General features: G+C 41.6%; 1 long non-coding RNA gene across 2 annotated transcripts in view; it reads right to left on the reverse strand.

Annotated features, from left to right (window-relative positions):
• Nucleotides 1-1,331: 1,331 nt before the first annotated feature.
• The window catches only part of LOC133103073 (uncharacterized), a 155,454-nt gene continuing 140,369 nt past the window's right edge, over nt 1,332-16,416 (reverse strand). Inside the window, exon 5 of one of the 2 annotated variants that reach the window (XR_009703177.1) lies at nt 1,332-1,413. This is a non-coding gene — a long non-coding RNA (uncharacterized LOC133103073). Of the gene's footprint in view, nt 1,414-11,825; nt 11,968-16,416 lie in introns of those variants that run through there. The other variant, XR_009703178.1, reaches the window with a different exon arrangement.

The raw sequence follows: 16,416 nt of genomic DNA on the forward strand, positions 1-16,416 counted from the left end.
GACCACAGTTTGCAAAAGAAGGCTTTGAAGGAGGCATTGCTTCAACATTTCTGAGTCTTCTGCTTTCTTAAGCTCAGGGCCATTATTTCCGACTACCTTCTGGTGTCCAACAAAATGTCCTTCAGACTCTCAAACCAAATAAGTCAAAAATTGAATTCAGCCATTTTTTCCTCCAAATCTCCTTTTCCTTTGTCTGTGACATTAACATCCACCTAACACTAATCAGGAAAGTCATCTTGATTCTACCCTTTCTCTCAGCCTCCCCTTGCTCCACTCTTGCTCCATTGATATTAGATCAGAAGTGAGGTCAAGAGTTCTTCATAAAATATCTGGACAGCAGTTACGGAGACTTTAGCCCTAGAGAAGGTCCCACACGTGAGTTCCCTTCTCTGCCAGACAGAACACCCTGTGCTCATGGGCAGGGATCTAGTCTGCCGAGAGAGTTTGCATTACCATAAAAATGGGCACAGCATTGAAGAGGTCCTGGCCCAATTAAGTTCCTTTGCATTTGCTTATGAAAATGAAGACATTCCAGTTCTAGACTGTATTTCCTTTACCTCCCTCAAGGCAGGCTATAGACAGAAGACATCACCATTGAATTTTCTCTGTTTATCATATCATCCCCAGCATCACAGAGGGATCCCTGAGTTGTGAAAAAGATAATCCACACCCACTTCAGCAGTGCACACACTGTACGGATGACAAGGGCCAGTTTTTCTGTGTGGAGGACTAAACTCTCCATCCTGCAGGAATCTGGATATTCAGAGACCTTCTAATGTTGTGTCCGGCACATGACCATGGGCTATAGACCAACCTCTTGATCATGGTCCACAGATTCAAGCCCCTACCTACTTCAGCCTCCCCTTTCTCTCTTTGGCCCTAACACACTCTGTTCTGGCCACACTGACCTTTATTTTTTTCATTTCCCCCAACATCTGTACTAACCACCCCACTGGTCTGAAACTTTGTACGATCTCTCCTCTACCTACAGTGGTCACCTGGCCAGGGCCACTCTCCCTGCAGACCTCAGCTCTAACATCACTTCATCCTCAGCGCTCACCAACCTTCCCAGTGTTGCCAGAATTCAGCCTCTGTACACCGGTGCCAGATTAAATCTCAAAGACAAAGTTTTGGGTGAAGTAGAAAGAAATAGCTTTACTGCTTTGCCAGCAAAGGTGGCCACAGCAGGCTAATGTCCTCAAGACTGTATGTCCCGCCCTGGAGGGGGTAGTGAGGAGTCTTATAGTGTTCAAGGAGCAGGGGGTGATCAGCTTGTGGACACTCTTCTGATTGGTTGGTGGTGAGGTAATCGGGAGTCAGCATCATTAACCTTCTGGTTCCAACTGGTCTGGGGTCTACGTGCTTGTGGGCAGCGTACAGTTAACTTCTTCCACCTGGCGGGGGTTCCAGTATCTGCAAAAGAGCTCAAGGATATGGCTCAGAATATTATCTAGAGCCCTTGAGAAGGAACTAAAATGTCCTTTGTTTAATGACTAAACTATTATTAGTTTGTCTTGCGCAACTGTTTGTCTTTCTTTCCACATTTTCTCACTTCTCTCATTAAATTTATTCTTTGACTAAAGTTTTCCTACAGACAGAAGGAAGGCAGAGGACATGGGCTCGGTTACACCAACAAGATCAGCCCCCTCCCCAGCTACACGCTCTCAAAGGTTTGTGTACCTCCAGTGCTAGTTCCAATTTATTTGTGTGATTCTTTCACTTATGCCTGTCTCTCTCACTAGACTGTATGCTTCTTACGGCAGGGATCATGTCAATGAAGTCCCAGAATCTAACACAGCATCTAGCACACAGGAGGCACCCCAGAAATTTTTGTTTGTTTCATTAATTAATTACTACCTGGCAGTTCACTAAGCACTGGGTACAAATAGATGAATCAAATGCACACAATCTATTCTCATGAAACCCACAGACCAGTCAAGGAGCTGACAGGAACATAGGAAGCTACAAAAGAGTGCCATTAAAAGGTACAGGTAAGAGGAGAGGACTTTCTAAATTTTTTTAATCAGAAAAATAGGAAATGGCAGAGGAGCTGAACCTTGAAGGCTACATTGGATTTGGATTCACCGGGAAGAGAGAATGACAAGCCAGAGGAGGAAACAATAAGTAAAGGTACAGGGCTGAGAACATGCAGAGGGCTGAAAATCAAGGCGAGATTTTAATGTGCTATGGACAGTAATCCCTGCCAGCCAAGCGTCAAGCTTCACCACCCCAGAATGTTCCCAGAGGTACTGGAGATGGAAGCTTTGCCAATAAGCATCAAAGCACCAGCACCATGTTATCAATGGCTTGGCCGGGTGACCTCCATGCAGGGTTCCAATGAGGCTGAGTTCTGATGGTACAGAGTTCACTGCATAGGCTTGGAGCCCTCACCTCCCCATCTATGCGTGAATCTAGCACCCAGCTTTTCACCACTTCTCCATGGCTGTAAGATGCCCTCACCCTCAATGACCTTCACACTCAGGCCCTTTGTGACCAGGATGCAAGAAAGAGCTTGGTCTGATTTAGTTTCGGTCTGAGCTTTTAAAGACAGTGTCCTGAGTGAATAGGATCTCCTGCTCTGATGAATCCAATCAGCATTCCATGCCCGCAAAGAGCACTGAAGCAGGGGATTGGCAGAGAGGAGAAGGCAGCGAAGGTAGGTGTAGGGGGAGCAGAGATAGGCATAAGAAGACAGAAAAGGGAAGGTACCATTCCCTAAATAGGGGAAATAATGGTTAATAAGAGTTATTCTTTCTGTTTCTTCAGCCAGATGCAACTTTCCCTCTTGACTTGATTAATTCTTATTCAAACCTCAAAAGTCCATCACCTCCAGAAGTTTCCTCTTACCTCTTTCATTTTTATTTATTTAATTAAACATGTTTTTCTTTTGTAGCAAGACCATAGAACATAAGATCTATCCTCTTAGCAAAATTTTAAGTGGACAGTACAAGATTGTCAAGTCTTAAAATGAACTTATGTACAAAACAGAAATAGACCCACAGACATAGAAAACAAACTTATGGTTACCAAAGGGGAAAGGAATGGGGGATAAGTTGGAGTTTAGAATTAACACACACACACTACTATATATAAAATGGATAACCAACAAGGACCTACTGTATAGCACAGGGAACTCTACTCAATATTCTGTGATAACCTATATGAGAAAAGAATCTAAATAAGAATGAATATAAGTATATGTATATGTATAACTGAATCACTTTGCTGTACACCTGAAACTAACACAATGTTTTAAATCAACTATACTTCAATACAAAAATAATAATTTACTTTAAAAAAAATTGTTAAAAAAGATTGTTAAGGACCAGCCCTATATTGTACAGTAAATCTCCAGAACTGTCCTACCTTGATAAATCAGGTTTAAAAAAAAAAAATGTAAGCACAGGACAGGTGTAATTTGAAATGACCAGTGGACCTCTATGATTGTCTCCTTCCCAAGGACTGCCTCTTCCCAGGGCTGAGACCCTGAGGCCTCTGCACTAGGACAAGTAGCCGTTGCCCACGACTTCCCCTTTGCTTGTGGAGCATGTGAAACACTTCTTTCACACAGAAGAAAAACAGCTCCTAGGGTGAGGCGTGGAGTTGGACTCTTTAAAACTCTGTCTACAGCAGCTTTCATGCAATCAGTCAGCTAACCCTCCAGTCTTGCCTGTTTCTGCCCCCAGATCAGATTCAACCCAGTGGTCTCTCAACACTGTGACCCACTGTTGGGTCTTAGACCCACACGTTGGAGCCTAGAAGCTAGTAGTTTCATATTCAGCCCAGACTCAGCAGCCCAGTTTCTAACTCCTACCCCACCTCCTAGCGCACCCTTGTCCTCTGGTCAAGCTTTTGTTTACCTGGGTCCCCATCTTTTGCCATAATCAGGTGTTAAGAAACTTTGAAGTGAGGAGTTGAGTCTCATTTATCTGTATGTTCTCTCCCATACATACACAAAACTATTCCCATCAAGTTATAATTATTATTTTGCATAATATGATGAAGTCATAATTCTACTGCTTAGAGCTGAGTGACCTTAGACAAGGTCATCCAAGCTTTCACTGTCTGCCCTTTGTAGACTGGTGATAATGGACCATCTTCTCAGACTGTGGTGAGGATAAGGTTAGGTGTGTAAAGGGTTCATGGTTAAGAGTACAGTAGATATTAGCTATTATTACTAGGTGCTCAATCAGCGTGTTTATCAAATGGAGTCATTAACAGACCTCCCTTTTATGGGCTCTGCTTGGCAGTAAATGTATTGTGTGTAAATGTTGAGAGTAGGATGGAGAAGGAGGAAGGGGATGGCAGATGGCAGTCCCCAGGTTTCCTTTCCCCAAGCCTATTAAGAAGAAAAATTGTCAACTTGAGTTTGGGGTTTAGCATGAGAGCAGCGAGTAGAAGGATAAACGGAGACTTGTCAGTCTTCTCCGAAATCTAGGGCATTAGCTCATTTTCTTTTTAAAATAAAATAGGTTAGCTAAGCGAAATTGTGCGCTCAATCAAAGATGCTCTATGTGTGTTTCTGAGTGTGAGTGTGTGTGAGAGGAAGAAGGAGAAAGAGAGAGACCCAGCTGGGGAGCTCAGAAGGGATGGGTTTCCCTGTGCCATGTCCTTACACCAAGAACTTCCTTGTGGGATTTCATACTGTTCCTGTCTTCTCTCGTGGGAATTACAATCATCAGGCAAATGAGTCTTCTGTTACTGCTTGTGTGTGTGTATGTTGTGTGTGTGGTTTTTTTTTTTCATTAGGCCATTGTGGTTAATAAATAGAATCAAAGAGATCTGGCTTCAAACCCTAGCTCTGCCACTCACTCTGGGTGATCTTGAACAATTTACCTTAATCTCTTGGAGCCTCAAGATCTTCCTATATAAGATGGAGTCAACATTCCTTACATTGGTAGGTTTTTGTGAGTATTAAGTTACATCAGATATATACAGTGGCATGCACATAGAAGGTGCTGAAAATAAAAAGGCAGCTGCTAGTAGTAGTGGTAGTAGTAGCTGTAGTAGTAGTAGGAGGAGGAGTTAACAGTAGCAGGGATAACAGTAGTGGTAGTATCAATAGTAGTGGCAGTAACAGTAGTAATAGCAGCAGGAGTAAGAGTAGTAAAACAGTAATAGCAGTGGTAATAGTAGTCATGATGGTGGTGGTTACAGTACTCATAGCAGTAAAGTAGTAATAGTAGTAGTAGTAACAATAGTAGCGGTAGCAGTAGTAATAGTAATAGTGGTACCAATAGTAGTGGTAGCAATAGTAATAGCAGCAGTTGTAAGACTGTAAAATAGTAATAACTATAGTAATGTAGTAATGGTGGTGGTGGTGGTGGTCATAATAGTAAAGTAGTAGTAATAATAGTAGCAGCAGTAGTAATAGTAGTGGTAGTAGTATAGTAATAGCAGCAGCAACAGTAGTAAGAATAGTAAAGTAGTAATAGCAGCAGTAATAAGTCAGTCATGGTGGTAGAGGTCGTAGTATTCATAGTAGTAAAGTAGTAGTAGTAATAATGGTGGTGGTGCTTGTAGTAGTACTAATGGTAATATTTTCTACACTCTTCCAGCTATATTCTCTCGCTCATAAGTTTCTAGCATCTAAGACCATCTTAGGAATCCTTGATAACCTTCTCAACAATTTAGCACATAACAAGGACTCAACAGAATTAAAATGTGTTCCTAAAGACTCTCATTATAACTTAGCAGCACGTTAAGGAAACAAATAAATGCTGCTTCATTGTACCTTGGTACCTGGGTTTATCCTAAAAAGAAGCTGGGGCTGGTCACCGAAAAATTTCTTCTGTGGGCCTCATTTGCAAGGCTACGTTAAACACTATATCATCACATCATCTTATAAAGGGTGGCAATGACCTTGGCAAAAATACATGCGTCAGAGCAGATGGAACCCTAGAAAGACGGAAGTGCTGAGTTCTTGAGCTTGAAACCCTCCCTGGCAGGCAGCCGCCAACTCTAGACAAGCGTAGCCACTCTTGCAAGACAATAAAACACTTTGAAAAACTGCCCACCATTCAACTGTGATCCCAAATCATTTTCTTTTCCCATTGATTCCTTGTTCAAACTTCTGGGGAAACTAATTTGAAAGAAGGTCAGGCTTTAAAGGGGGGGCTTGTATTTTCTGCATGTCTGGTTTAGGCTGTTTGAAGACAATAAAAAGCATCAGGTTTTAAGCTGTTTGTTACCTTTCCACCAAAATCACTTTCAGCACGAAAACCACATGTGACCTCAGACCCAAACCTATTTATGTCTGTCTCTCCCATATGTCACTGTGAGAATAAGGCCAGACGGACTGGTTCCAGGGGCACCACTGTTTCAATGGAGATCACAATAGTGATTTCTGGGTGTGCATAACCCTTGCCATCAGCAACCCTGTAGAGCTGACTATTCCCTACAGACACTGGTGGTAGAGTGTGAGCTGATCTGGGGGCTGCAGGAAGACTTGTGTTTAAAGCCAGTGTTTTTCTTCTCCAACTGGAACTCAAGGAGAAGTTGCTGGAAAGAGTGAGGGATGTAGAATACTTTTGTAATATCAAGATCAAGTTCTGAGCCTCTGCTTGGCTCCCAGGAGCTCTGCCTCTCTCTGTCTCGATCAGAAGTAGTTTCAGGGAAGGCTTCTGAATTCCCTCTGGGAGCGATCAGCACAGGATAGACCCACGTCCAGCAACGAGCACACACTAAGTCCAGAGCCGCTCTTCAGATCACAGCTCACCTCAGCTGTCCGGCTACCGGGAAGTTTCTGCTTCTCTGACAGCCTGAACTCTGAACCCAGGCTGCAGGAACTGTGGGACATCCCTGAGCTGCCTTCTCTGAGCTACATTTCTTGCCTACTTCACGGCAGTCCCTGCCTGGTTCTTTCATCCTTAACAATCCATTGGAATCTGACCTCTGTGATTCACTGACTTTTTATGTTTCTTCTGTAACTATTCCTCTTCTTCCTTCCAGCCAGACTCTTGGTCCAGGTTCCTTCTGTTCCTCTCCGTCCCATTCAGCCTGTATCCTGATGGCTCAGGACCCATAAGCTCATCACTTCTGAACAGCAACAATGAGTGCTAGGAGATGGAAAGTTCTTGAAACGTCTGAGGGAAAATTCTATGCCAGGCTCAACCATCGATCAAATGGGAATCTACAAGAAAGACACTTTTAGATGTGGAAGGACCCAAGATATTTATCTCCCATGCACTCTTTCTTGGGAAGCTACTGAATGGGTGTACTCCACCGAAAGGAGAGGGTAAATAAAGGAAGGGGAAGAAACAGGATCTGAGGGATCCAACATGGCAAACCAGGGATAGTAAGTCCCAGAACCGTATTGAGCTACGGGCTTAAAGAGTGAGTCATCCAGTGAGAGTGGTCCAGGAGATGTCATCAGGGAAAAAGGACAGGACCTATCGAATGTGTGCAACTGTGTCTGTATATTAGGAAAACCATTGACTGGTATTAACAGAGTAGTGGGGGAATTCAGAAAAAAAAAAAAGAAATACATATAGAGGAAACTAAACATTTCAGCCATAAACAAAATTTATATAGTTGTAATAACATAAACATTATTATTGATTTAACCAAGTATTTTGATATCATTAAACTGAAACATAGTAAATTGAGACAATTAAGGGTGGGAAGAGAAGGTGGTGAAGTTGACTAAAAAGAGCTAAACCTTCAACCGTCATAACCAGAAGCCAATAGGGAATTTCTAAAACTCATGATTCCAGTAATAGAGGGATAAGCATATTAAATACACGTATGTAAGGAAATACCCAAAGAAATAGCTGAAAAAGAATGAACAGTAATTTCTGGGGCGCTAGACTTGATCTATTTCACACTAGGCTTTTTAAGATTTTTTGCTTTTTAACCATGTACATGTATTACTTTAATACAAATGAAAAAAATTAAGATGTAATGTTTGTTGTCAAAACCAGAAAGCATGGAAAAATATAAAGAAGGGAATGCAAAGCACTAACAATCTCACAATCTTGGGATAACCACTATTCACATTTTTCTGAATTTTCTTATAATCTTATTATGTGCATTTTTAAAGAATTGATGGTTATACAATATTCTGGTTTTCTTATTTTACATATTTCATCTAATATTATATCATGAGAATGTTCTCAAGTCATTAAAATTGTTTAAAGCATCACTTTAACATCTGCATTATAGTCCATTAAGTAGATTTACAGTAATTTTCCCAGTCCCTTATTATTAGACATTTAGCTTCTGCCCAATTTTTCACTTTAATTTTTTAAAAGTGTCACAATGAACATTTTGGTACATAAACCTCTTTCCTCATCTCTGATTATTTCCTTAGAAGTGAAATTACTGGGGCTTCCCTGGTGGCGCAGTGGTTAAGAATCCGCCTGCCAATGCAGGGGACACGGGTTCGAGCCCTGGTCCCGGAAGATCCCACATGCCGCGGAGCAGCTGGGCCCGTGAGCCACAACTACTGAGCCTGCGCGTCTGGAGCCTGTGCTCCGCAACAAGAGAGGCCGCGATAGTGAGAGGCCCGCGCACTGCGATGAAGAGTGGCCCCCACTTGCCACAACTGGAGAAAGCCCTCGCACAGGAACTAAGACCCAACACAGCCATAAATAAATAAAAATTAAAAAAAAAAAAAAGAAGTGAAATTACTGGATCAACAATGAGAAAAACAGAAATATTTAATGAGCAAAAAGCAGTGAAATTGTTATATGAACTTTAAAAAAACCCTGCATAATTGTTATAGATTTTTTAAACACTACATTTAAAAGATCTTCCTTAAGATATTCACACCCTGAGGCAAGTAACATCTGCCAACTTTTAGGCAAAATGGTTAGACTGCAGTTGGAAAGGAATGCTTATTTAGACAATGACTTCTGCACTGAGAGATTACTGAGAAGAGTCAGCATCATTAAATGATTTGCTCTGGAGCTTCACCACTTCTTTTCTCATAGATTATCCTGAGAAAATATTGCAGACTTGTCCAAAATTAGTGGCAGAGCTGGGACCCCACCTTGGATTTCGTCCTGACTCCTGGTCCCATGCACACTGTAGTATCACTTGATTTGAACAGATGTGTAAACACGTAACTCTTTTACTATCTTGACTGGTCATTGACATTTAAAGGTGAACTGATAAAACAGACATTTCACAATTAGCCAAAGAGTTTTCAGAGAACTTGAATAATAAGTACATGACTTTCTGAAAGGAAAAATGAGTCATTGATGGAACCAGAATCCATAATTTCATCAAATTCAAGGAAAAGAAAGAACCCAATGTTTATGTGGATTGTAGAATAGAAGGTCAATTCAAATTATTTGAGGCATAAATGTAAAAGAGAGAAAACAATACGTTTCTTGGGTGCCTTTTGTTTATATTAATGACCTCAGATTCTTACTTCTTTGTACTTATACAAATATCGTATGGTAAGGTGATACTATATTTCCCCAAGTTTCCCTTCTCTCTTGAAAGGGATCACTGTCAATGGAGTACACTTCCCAGCTTCACTGATGGTGGATTGGTAATATGACTGGCTTTGGCCAACGGAATGTGGGCAAATGTGTACGAGTTTAGAGGCTAGGACTTAGAGGCATCCTGTGTTTCTGATCACCCTTCTTGCACTGCTATCATCATCCATGAAAGGGCATGCCCCAGGTAGTACACCTAGAGTAGACCTAAACTCAGTTTGCATCCTGAAGTACAGCTATCTCAGCCAAGCCACAGACCAATGAGCCAAAAAATAAACAAAAATACATAAATGTATATAATAAAATAATATATAATTTAAAAATACTGTTGTAAACCAATGAGATTCTGAGGTTGTTTGTCACACAGCATTGACGCAACAATAACTGAGTAATACATACAGCTTGTATTTTTGGATCTTCCCTCATTCTATGTGCCATCCTCAGAAAGAGCTTGTTAATCCTACACAAAGAATAGTAATTGCCTAAATTATAAATCACATTATAATTAACAGGGTATTTTACAACATGTTGTTTCTATTTAATTCTCACAACAGAAAGTGAAGTTGAGAGGTAATATGACTCCTATAAGGTCACACATTGACTAAGAGATAGGGCTGGGGCTTGTACTCAAGTCAAATGCACCCCCGACACACAGAGAACTACAGCAAACGGTGATACAAATGGTCCAATGAAATTAAGTTGCTAAGATGTTGACAACAAATACCCTCCAGGAGATTATTGCCAGTTGGAACAGAAAACAAGAATGGCATGATGTGGTTAGAGAATTGGATTTTCATTAGCAGCCATTTCTTACATTCCTCTGTATTCAGGGAGCAATCTGACATGTCAATGTTATTTGAAAAGCAAACCTTGCATTTCCTAGGGAAAATCTTCCCTCGTGATGTCCTGGGTACAGCTCGGTGGTCACATAAAATGTCGCAGTAAACAACTCAATATATATTTCAAACGTTAATTGCCTTCCCAGACCTTGGAAATTCTCACTGAGCTCACTCACAAGTTTTATTGAGGGCATAAAATTTACTGTGTTGACATACCCTTTAAAGTGCTGAATTCATCAAGGCCAAACCAAGCCCAGATGACATTATAGAGAGTGAGTCAAAATTTTTTATTGAAAGTTTTGTTCCACCCTTCTCCTTTACATCACAACCCAAATTAAGCCAGTGGGGGGCCGGTTAGGGGGGAGTGGAAATGCCAATACTTTTTAAAAGAAATGTAATCATCCTTTTCCAGGCACATTCCTATGGAACAGGCATGAAGCCACATTATCTGTTCTGAAGTCTGGGCCTCAGCAACCAGATGAAATCATGAGTCTGTGTTTGAAATGTCTCAGTGTGGCAACCCAGAGTCAGAGAGGCCCCTTGAGAGTCTCCAATAAAATGATGAGCTTAAAGATTTTTCCTATGGGACCTTCTGATTTGTTTAAAGAGAAGTTTGTTGTTACCTGATTCCCTAAAGTGATAATCGTTCAAAATTTTGCCTCTAAGAGGCTTTGCTTGCAAATAGCATATTGACATGCCTGGTGAAGAGAGTATCTTAAAACATAAATAACTCTGAAGGATAGAGGAAAGCCTAGCCTTCTGTGAAGGGCTTAGTAGAGTGAACAGAAAGATGAAAAAGGGCATAGGATGCTTCTAGAATATGTACAAATAGCCCAACAAAATTAGATTGCAAGATGTCTACAACAAATAGCATTCAAGCTCCCAGAGACAGTACTCAGAAGTCACAGGTCAATTTCACTCCCTTACTTAGTTAAACACCAATACTTGTTAAGAACTCTGAAGTCAGACTGCCTGGGTTCAAATCCTGGCTCCTCCACTTATATGTAACATCACTTTAGACAACGATTTTCTGTCTTTGTTTTGCATCTACAAAATGATAACATAATATTTTTTCTCAAAGCGTTGTTATAAAGGTAAAAGAAGTTAGCATTCTCAATTCTCAGCATGTTAATTATGATAATGAAGTACTGGGAGTAAGGAAAAAAATAAAACATTCAAGGTTATTGTGAAGCTTACATTCTAGTAATGTAAACAATACCCTAAATAGACAATTACAATCCAGTGTGAAAACGCTTGAATGACCATCATAGGGGTTCCTTGGGATGGCTATTTAGTCTAATAAAGAAGATTTGCCTGGATACAGTGGTATCTGCCCCATTCATCAGTAGAGAGAAGCAAACTCACACTGACCCACAGATGATCACACCTCTTTGACTCTATTTATTACGTGCCGCTGCATAACAAATTACCTAAAACTTAGTGGCTTAAAACAACAAATATTTATCACCTCATGGTTTCTGTTGCTCAGAAACCTGGATGCAGCTTGGCTGAGTACCTCTGACTCAAGCTGTCTGCCAGGGCTGCAGTTTCACCTGAAGACTCAACTTGTGGGGGGTCAATGTCCAAGGTCACTCAGGTGGATTTTAGCAGATCACAGCCCACAGTCCTTGCCGTGTGGATCTCTACATAGAGCTGCCTTCTGAGATGGAAGCTGGCTTCACCTGGAGTGAGTGATGAAAGAGAGAGAGGAGACACCAAGATAGAAGCCACAGTCGTTTTATAAACCAAACTTGGAAATGACATCCCATCACTTCTGCCATACCCGATTTGTCAGAAGAAAGTCAGTATGTCCAGCCAACTGTGCCAGTATGTCTTGCACCTTGAGTGCAAGGGGTGGGGACTACACCAGGGCATGAAGACCAAGATGCAGGGATCATTGGGGGCCCTCTTCCAGGCTGTCTACCATACTCTGTCGGATCATTTCAGGCTATTTGGAAGGAATTTAGCAAAAGCACAAGAAGAAAGGAAGTTAGAAGTTCTTCCGGCCACTGTCCTTGCCACAAACAACCAAGCTAAAACCAAAAACAGGGAAAGAAGTCAATCAATCTATTGGTGAAGTGTCCATTCGAATGCCACTTTTTCAAAGAAGCCTCTTCACCCCCATGTTATTGTGGTCCCTCCTCCCATTGCTTGTTATCGCATTACCTTCTTTGATTTTCATCATTATATGACATATTCTCATTTATTTGCCTATTGATTATGTTTTTCCTAGCCACTGTATCGCAACCTCCATGAAGACAGGGACCTTGCCTATCTGGAAACTTCAGTACACGGTAAATATTTATGAAAGAACTGCCAGGATCTCTATACAAACAAGAGGTACATCTGACCTCAAAGTTCCTGAAATGTGGTTAGAAAGATTGGGAATAGTCAGAAATAAGCGTTTGCCACAATTTTGTCTTCAGCTGCAGTTTGGCTAGAAGACTGAGGAAGCCACTGGAGGTGGAAGAGTCAGAGGACTCTCAGTGGAGGAGGAGAAGCTGAGCAGGGCTTGGATAGTGGTCTGAAGTTGGCAGGAAGACCTCTATTTAAGAGGGTAAAAGGGGGCTTCCCTGGTGGCGCAGTGGTTGAGTCTGCCTGCCAATGCAGGGGACACGGGTTCGAGCCCTGGTCTGGGAAGATCCCACATGTCGCAGAGTAACTAGGCCCGTGAGCCACAACTACTGAGCCTGCGCTCCACAACAGGAGAGGCCACGACAGTGAGAGGCCCGCGCACCGCGATGAAGAGTGGCCCCCGCTCGCCGCAGAAGCCCTCGCACAGAAACGAAGACCCAACACAGCCAAAAATAAATAAATAAATAAATAAAGTGTAAAATAAATAAATAAATAAATAAGAGAGTAAAAGGGATGGAAGGAGTAGTTGGGTAGGTAAAGTAGGGTCAGGATCAAACAGCCTGGAAACCTAAGCAGAACTGAAAGCCAATTGCAATCCATCACCAGTGGCCCAGCCAAGTGATACACTGAGGCTGATGTGTCTCTCTGCACTGATCAAATACATGAACGAAGCCACTGACATTGCCAGGCTCTTCCTAGATGTCTTCAAAAATGTCCCCAAGTGAGAAACACATCATCAGTGTCTCTCGAGAATGATTCCCTGCCATCTTATTCTCCCAGTATGAGTTAACATTCTTGAGGATAACCTAATTCCCTTTCCTCTGATTTTGTGTTCACCAGAAACCCATAGATGAGTGACTTAACAGCTCAAGCATTTCCACAATGACCCAGCTTAGACCAAGTGCCCATTTCTGAACCAGCCCCACTGTCCAGGTGATGGAGTTCTCTGATTAGCCAAGCCCAGGACATGTGGCTGTCCTGTTACCACAGAGTGAGGTTAATCAAGCCACAACAAAGCCACGTGATCTAAAAAGAGAGGGATGATGGTGCCCCAAATGAAAACTGGGGTGTCTTTACCCAAACAAGTTGAAGGATCCTGGGAAGGGAAAACAACATCCTACACATCCTATCCTGAATTACCCTGAGCACCCTGAAAAACCACACTGGGGTTCTGAGTACAATTCGCAGGATCACAGCACCTTATGAGAGGCTTCCACACAATCAGATGAAGACTGTGTGGAAAAACAGAGCAAAAGATAATGCACCCCAACGTCCAAAGCAGCATTGTTTACAAGAGCCAAGGTCTGGAAGCAACCCAGGTACCCATCAACAGGTGAATGGATAAAGAAGATGTGGTATATATATGTATATGTATATACACAATGGAATATTACTCAGCCATAAAAAGAATGAAATTCTGCTATTTTTAGTAACATGGATGGACCTAGACAATATTATGCTTAGTGAAATAAGTCAGAGAAAGACAAATACTGTATGATATCACTTATATGTGGAAGATGAAAAATCAAACAAACAAATATATATAGCAAAATAGAAACAGACTCACAGATGTAGAAAACAAACTAGTGGTTACCAGTGGGGAGAAGGAGGCTGGGGAAAGTAGGGGTATGGGATTAAGAGGTACAAACTACTATGTATAAAATAGATAAGCAACAAGGATATATTATACTATTGTACAGCACAGGGAATTATAGCCATTATTTTGTAACAACTTTTAATGGAGTATAATCTATAAAAATACTGAACCACTATGCTGTACACCTGAAACTAATATAATAGAGTAAATCAACTATACTTCAATTTTTAAAAAGAGGGAGAGAAAAAAAGAGAGAGAGAGAGAGAGAGAAAAAAGAACAGAACTTGTTTAAACCAGAAGACAGAGAGAGAACTCCAGGGCCTGGAAGCACCTATCAGGTACCCCATAAAGAAAGATAAGTAAGTGTTATTTTCTTTCTATTTCTAAGGAGTAGGATCAGAGAAGTGGTAGGCCCTCAATGTTTGTTATAAATGGCAGAAGCCAAAGAGGGAGAGGGAACTCTCACAGATTTAAAAAGACTTAAGAACATGTGTATACAAATGTGCATATGCTTTCTTTTCTCTTGGGTAAATAACCTGAAATGGAATGGCTGGATTACACGTAGGTGTATGAATTAGTTTGTCGCGGCTGCTGTTACAAATTAGCACACACTTAGTGGCTTAAAACAACCCAAAGTTATTATCTTACAGTTCTGCAGGTCAGAAGTCTGGAATGCATTTTCCTGGGCTAAAAATCAAAGTGTCGGCAGGCCTGAGTTACTTCTGTAGGCCCTCGGAAAGAATCCATTCTCTTGCTTTTTCCAGCTTCTAGAAGCTACCTGTATTCCTTCCCCCTCTTCAAAGCCAGCATTGTAGCATCTTTAAATCTCTCTCTCGAACCCTCCTGCCTCTTTCTTATAAGGACCCGTAGGCTTCCCAGATAATCCAGGATAATTTCCCCCATCTCAAGATTCTTAAACATATCTGCAAAATTCCTTTCCCTATGTAAGGTAACATATTGACGGGTTCCAGGGATTAGCATGAGGTCATCTGGTGGGGGTGGGGAGGGAACTATGCTGCCTACGATGGTGTATATTTAACTTTAAGAAACTGCCCGGGCTTCCCTGGTGGCGCAGTGGTTGGGAATCTGCCTGCCAATGCAGGGCACACGGGTTCGAGCCCTGGTCTGGGAAGATCCCACGTGCCGCGGAGCAACTGGGCCCGTGAGCCACAACTACTGAGCCTGCGCGTCTGGAGCCTGTGCTCCGCAACAAGAGAGGCCGCGACAGTGAGAGGCCTGCGCACCGCGATGAAGAGCGGCCCCCGCTTGCCGCAACTAGAGAAAGCCCTCGCACAGAAACGGGGACCCAACACAGCCATAAATAAATAAATATATTAAAAAAAAGAAAAGAAACTGCCCAACTGTTTCCCAAAGTGGCTGTACCATTTGACATCCCCACAGGTAGTATATGAGAGTTCTAATTCTTCCCTATCCTTGCCGATAATTGATAGGTCAGCCCTTTTGATTTTAGCCATTCTAATAGGTATGCAGTGATACCTCATTTCTGGGTTTAATTTGCATTTTCTCTAAGCAAAGATGCTGAATATCTTTTCACGTGCTTATTTGTCACTTGTGTATCTTCTTTGATGAAGCAGCTGTTTAAAATTCTTTTCCTTTTTTACTTGGGTTGTTTGTTTTCTTATTATTAAAACTTGAGGGTCCTTTCTTTTGGTACAAGTCTTTTGTTGAATAGATGCTTTGCAAATATTTTCTCCCCCCATTTGTGGCTTATCTTTCATTCTTTTAACAACTTTACTTAGAATAGCCAAAAACTGGAAACAATTCAAATGTTCATCAATAGGTGAGCAGGTAAATAAATCATGGTGCACCCACATCCAATAGAATGCTAGTCAACAGCAACAAAGGAATAAACTATTGACACACCCAACAACATGGATTAATCTCAAACTAATCATGAGTGCAAAAGAAGCTACACAAAAAAGTGTACATGCTGCATGATTCCATTTATATAAAACTCTAGAAAATACAAACTAATCTATAAAGACAGACAGCAAATTAGCAGTTGAACTGCAATGGAGGGTGATGGCGTGGGGTTGGGAGAAGCCAAGGGGAGATTACAAAGAGGAACAAAGAAATTTAGAGGGTGAGAGAGATGTTCCCTGTCTTGACTGGTGATGGTTTCATGGTTATATACATAGGTCAAAGCTTATCAAATTGT

The sequence above is a fragment of the Eubalaena glacialis genome, chromosome 13 (genome assembly GCF_028564815.1).
Source record: "Eubalaena glacialis isolate mEubGla1 chromosome 13, mEubGla1.1.hap2.+ XY, whole genome shotgun sequence".
Classification (NCBI taxonomy): domain Eukaryota; kingdom Metazoa; phylum Chordata; class Mammalia; order Artiodactyla; family Balaenidae; genus Eubalaena; species Eubalaena glacialis.